Source organism: Trichechus manatus, unplaced genomic scaffold, assembly GCF_000243295.1.
Source record: "Trichechus manatus latirostris isolate Lorelei unplaced genomic scaffold, TriManLat1.0 scaffold00027, whole genome shotgun sequence".
In the NCBI taxonomy this organism is placed as follows: domain Eukaryota; kingdom Metazoa; phylum Chordata; class Mammalia; order Sirenia; family Trichechidae; genus Trichechus; species Trichechus manatus.
Window position 1 is genome coordinate 11,378,966 of NW_004443963.1, and position 5,222 is coordinate 11,384,187.

Below are 5,222 nucleotides of genomic sequence, written 5' to 3' on the forward strand. Positions count from 1 at the left end.
ATGGAAGAATTGTATACTGAGTGTTGTCGAGCCTGAATTGTAACTGTTACTTCCCTAATAAACCCCATAATTACTCTGACAGGACCAGGGAGGTCTGCCACAACACTCGAGCCAATTCCTTAAGCATTGTGCCAGTGTTGGAGGGATCCACTCCACCAACTGACTCCAGAAGCAAACATCAAGACAGCAGTGGGCAGCAGCAGTACTACCTTGTGTTCATCGGCTGCTCCCTGAAGGAAGAAAGAGTCAACGACTGGCTGTGGCAGTCAGCTAAGCAGAAACCTCAGAGGAAAGCCCTGAAGGCCAGAGAGATGCTGACCCAGCAGGAGATCAGGAATATCCTTGTGAAACACCACCTAGACCCCCTACCTGCAGGCTACTTTTATAATGGAACTCAGTTTGTCAACTTCTTTGGTGACAAGGCCGAGTTTCACCCACTAGTGGACCAGTTCATGAACAACTACATGGAAGAAGCCCACTGGGAAACTGAGAAGTATAACCGTGAGCCGGAGCAGCAGGAGTATCACGACCTCTTTGGGCAGAAGCCCTAGAAGGCAAGTGTCATACGACCTGTAAAATGTCTGTCCTGGAGACTGATGAAATAGGGCGTCTTAACCTCAGCTCTCCAGGAGGGGCTGACTTTGTTCTTGTTGGCCTATGCGTGCTGGCTTGAGTGCATGTGGTCTTTGTTCTCTATATAGCGCTGAAGAGCATCACTTAGACCACTAGAGGGTCAGGGAGGGGTCCTTGTGGAGGGTGAGCAGTGTCTGGGGCTGGCAGTCCAGGACCTCTGGGTCTCTGATAATAGTATCTCCTCTGAGCTGTTGAGGCACTGTGTGAGGGTGGGAAGAAGCATTTGGATTCCACAGAGGATCTGTCGGGACTCAGAAGGGTCCCTGGCTGCCCAAACTATGGCCATGCCTAGGGGACCAAGCCACCATAGGCCTCAGGTCTCAGACACTGCCCCAGGAGGGCCCTCATCCCCAGTGGAGTGCCTGCCTCTTCTGCTTAGGCCCCTTCCACTGAAGGAGCTGGCCCTGGGCCCAGGCCTGGGGTGAGCAGGAAAAGGCCCACCCAGCCCAGCTCACAGAGCCAGCAGCTTGGGTGAGATCAACAGCTTGTTCTAAAATAAAGAGATTTCGCTTATGGACTAAACTGAGGGGAAATGCACAGAGCTTTCCAGAAGTGTGCTGCAGAGTTGACACACTCAGTCCCCCTTGTGATTGGTTCTTGAGCTCCCCTGGTGGCACTACTCCAGTTTCCCCAATTCAGGGACAAGAGCAGTCCAGTTGCTCAAGCAACCCTGCGATGCTTTGCCTCAGTGTGGAGGGAGAGCATCCTGGTGAGTCTTAGGCCCAGGAGTCTGATCCCTTGAGGGGTGTCCTTGAAAGGTGTTCAGACTCCAACATCCAGCCCTTCCATCAGTCTTGCCAGGGGAGGCTTGGTTTCCAGACACCTCCCCCAAGCCGTTTTTACAGTTATTGTAAATAATGATGCTACGAATAATTTACAGACAAGTTTTTGCGTGGACACGTTTCCATTCTCTCGCTTCTATACCTAGGAGTAGAATTGCTGGGCCATATAGCTGCAACAGTGGGCTCAAGCATAACAACAATTGTGAGGGTGGCACAGGACTGGGCAGTGTTTTGTTCTGTTGTACATACGGTCGCTATGAGTCAGAACTGACTCGACAGCACCTAACAACCACAACAGGCTAACTCTACCTTTAACTTTTGGAGGAACTGCCGAACTGTTTGCCAAAGTGGCTGCACCATTTTACATTCCTACAGCAATGTATGAGGGTTCCAATTTCTCTATATCCTCACCAACACTTACTATTTTCTATCTTTTTTTATTGTAGCTATCCTACTAGGGGTGAAAGGAGCCTTGGTGGCACAATGGTTAAACACTTGGCTGCTAACTGAAAAGTCAATGGTTAGAACCCACCAGCCGCTCTGCAGGAGAAAAGACCTGGTGATCTGTTCCAGTAGAGACTGCAGCCTAGGAAATCCTATGAGGCAGTCCTACTCTGTCCTATAGAGTCAATATGAGTCACAAGCTACTTGAGGGCACACAAAAACAACAGCAGGGGGCATCGTGGTATCCCATTGTGGTTTTGATTTGCATTTCCCTAACGACTCATTAAGGTTGAGCATCTGTTAACGTGCTTATTGGCCATTTGTATATCTTCTCTGGAGAAATGTCTGTTGAAATCCTTTGCCCATTTTTTAGTGGATTATTTGTCTTTTCTCTGTTGCATTATGAGCTCTTTATATACTCTAGATACAAGTCCCTTATCAGATAGATGATTTCTAAATACTCTCTCCCATTTTGTGGGTTGTCTTTTGACTTTCTTACTGGTGTCACTTAGAACACAAAACACACACAAAGACACGCACACACACACATTTTACTTTCTTTCTGCTTCTGTAAGGGGCACCTCTTCCAACACTGCTGGATGGGGTTTTTCTCAAGACCAAGGAGCCTGTAGCTGCCAAACATTATGCCTGCACTGTCCTGCAAGGCAGACTCAGGAGAACAGTGATTTCTCTGCTTGTTACAGAAATGTTGTACTGTCTACCTAAACACTCTGGCTTGGCTAGGTTAACGGCATCAGGAACAATGGTCTACCTTAGGAGCAAAAAGGGACATTTGTGGAAAAAAGAATTCTTGGAACTGATGTGTGGGCTCAAGAGTTAGACCCCCTGGGCCCAAACTCTAGCTCAACCACTTACCAGCTGTGTGACCCTGGGCAAGTTATACTTCTCTGTGTTTTGGTTTCTTCCTCTGTCAAATGGGATAACACCTACTTTGGGATGTTGTTGAGAGGATTCAACGGGCTAGCACACACAAAGCCAGCACACTAAGTTGACCTCTTACTGTAATCACTATGCACCTGCTCTCTGTAAGGTCCTGCACCTAAGCAGGAGACCAGAGATGGCCATGAAGCTGACCCAGCTCCTAAGGATCATACACACTTACAAGCAGGAATACACACAGCTCCCTAAAGTGCAAGGCATCTGCCCAATCAGCCAACAAGGACATATTGGGCACCCGGCTGTGCAAAGCACTGTCCTCTAAGAGAAGAGACAACTATAAGAGTGAAAGGCAGTGAGTCCGGGAAGGCTGCCAAATGCAAGGGCCATTTGGGTTGATACTTGATGGTGGAAAAGCAGAGAGTGGAGCAAAAATACAGGCATAAAAGTATCCGTTACATTAGAAAACGAGGGAGCAGAGTGACATGGCTAGACTCCAGGGAGACAGGATCACGTAAAGGGAGATTCTGATGGCCTCTGTTGGGAATTCATACCTGCAGATCACAGCCCGAAGAACCAGTAAATTACACGCAGAACCACCACCTACAAACTTGCCTTTCACTGACTTATGTGTCCTATTATGACATACTCTGGGCCTTTGAGACCATCTACCAAAAGAATAAAAAAAAAAATAAAAATGTTGCCAATTAAAACGAAGTCAGTATTAATAATATTCAGCGTGAGGGTATAACCTGGAGGTGGTGAGGTAGAGAGGAGGTGGTTTTATTCCTCACAATAAATACTTGTATTTCAGGTAATCGAGTTTGGTTCTTAGCACTAATGTGATTTTCTGCTAACTTAATGTCTTGGGAATCCCTGGAAGTAGAAAATTGCTGGTGGGATATAAATATAAATCGAGCCCATTCCCGGTAAAAGAAGCATTGAGCCAACCCCAGTGTGCTCAAAGGCTGAAAAAAGGCCAATCCACAGAGCAGAGAGAGTTAAATAAATAGCTCCTTCAAGGTGGTCTGAGTGTGAAGGTGGCTTGCTGAGCACAAGGCAGTGGTTATTTGAGATTCTTCATTTTAAAAGCAAAATAATCAGGTCTGCCTGTGTCAGGCATTTGGTAAACCAGCAGGGCTCTCACGGGCTGCAGGTGACTCCCTGCAGGAGAGGTGCGTGGGGAAATGAGGAAGAGGGGACCATCCATGTCCCTCTTGCCAGTCTGCTCCCAAAAAGAGGGTGGAAGCACCCCACTGCCTCCAGCTGGGGTACAGGTAAGAGCATGCTTCTCCCTTCCCTGGCCCAGTCCCAGTTTATGCCTGCTGTCCAGGTGTAATTAGGAATCACATCTCCTTTCATCTTCCCTGGCCCAGTCTCAGTTTATGCCTGCTGTCCAGGTGTAATTAGAATCACATCTCCTTTCGTTTTCACATGTTCCAGTTTGGACAACAGGTCGCTCTAGGTACAAGGGGCAGTCAAGAAACCCAGGGGAGAATGTGGTTCCCTCCCTGCTACCCATGCAACCTTGCAAAGGTACTCAACCTCTCAGGCCTCAGTTTCCCCATCTGAAAAATGGAAGAGTAATGCATATCTGGCAAGTTTATTTGTGAGGATTAAATGAGATCAAGTGTGTAATTTACAGTGCCAGCCCAGAGCCTGCATATAACACATATAACAGAAACTCGATGGACAATAAGCTAATACTGGCGACTGGTTCCCTCTTGCAAGACCAGTCTGGGGGAAATAACTCCTTTCCATCCTAATTCTCTGAATAATTCTTCAAGGCTCCCTGCCTCCCGCCCTGGCCCTGGGCATCCAACATCCTTGGCTCACAGCTAACCACAGAAACAGCATGAAAAGGCAGGCAGGTCCTGGCACACTTCTCCAAGGGATTCATAAACCCAAAGCCTCCAGCTTCCAGCTGCAGTCCTGCTCTGTCTAATTTACCAGGAGCGACAGAGGACAATGAGGCTGCACGCTTCCATCTAAGGGAACATTTTCTCCTTCCCTCCATCTGCCGACAGTGGTCTTCAATTACAGCCTGCAATGCTTGCTAGGATGCTGGGACATGGGGAGGCGAAGAGAGGGAGTCAGAGAAGGGAACCCACTGAAAGGCATCAGCACAAGCAGGACTGAGTCCCACAGACACTGCTGCAATTGAGCTCCAGGCAGTGAGCAGTGGGGAGCAGAGCATAAAAAACTGAAGCTCCTCCCTGGGCCTGATAAAGATTAGTATCTTCTCCTTGACAAGCCGAGGCAGCTTAATCGCTGCTATTAATACAGAATTACTGAGGGCCAAAGAGGGGGTGTGGAGTGGGTGGGGGATGGGATGAGTGCCTCGTGGGTACGGATGCAGAAAGGGACACCTTGAATTTATTAAGACAGTCTGTTCTGCAGTCACCCTGCAGAAGCCAAAGTTAACACAGAAACCAGTTAGCAAGAGACACTGCATGATACCATGCA

At 48.1% G+C, this 5,222-nt stretch overlaps 1 pseudogene; it reads left to right on the forward strand.

Annotated features, from left to right (window-relative positions):
- The first annotated feature begins 311 nt into the window (after nucleotides 1-311).
- LOC111820119 (uncharacterized protein C20orf194 homolog pseudogene) lies at nucleotides 312-551 on the forward strand (annotated as a pseudogene).
- Nucleotides 552-5,222: the final 4,671 nt, after the last annotated feature.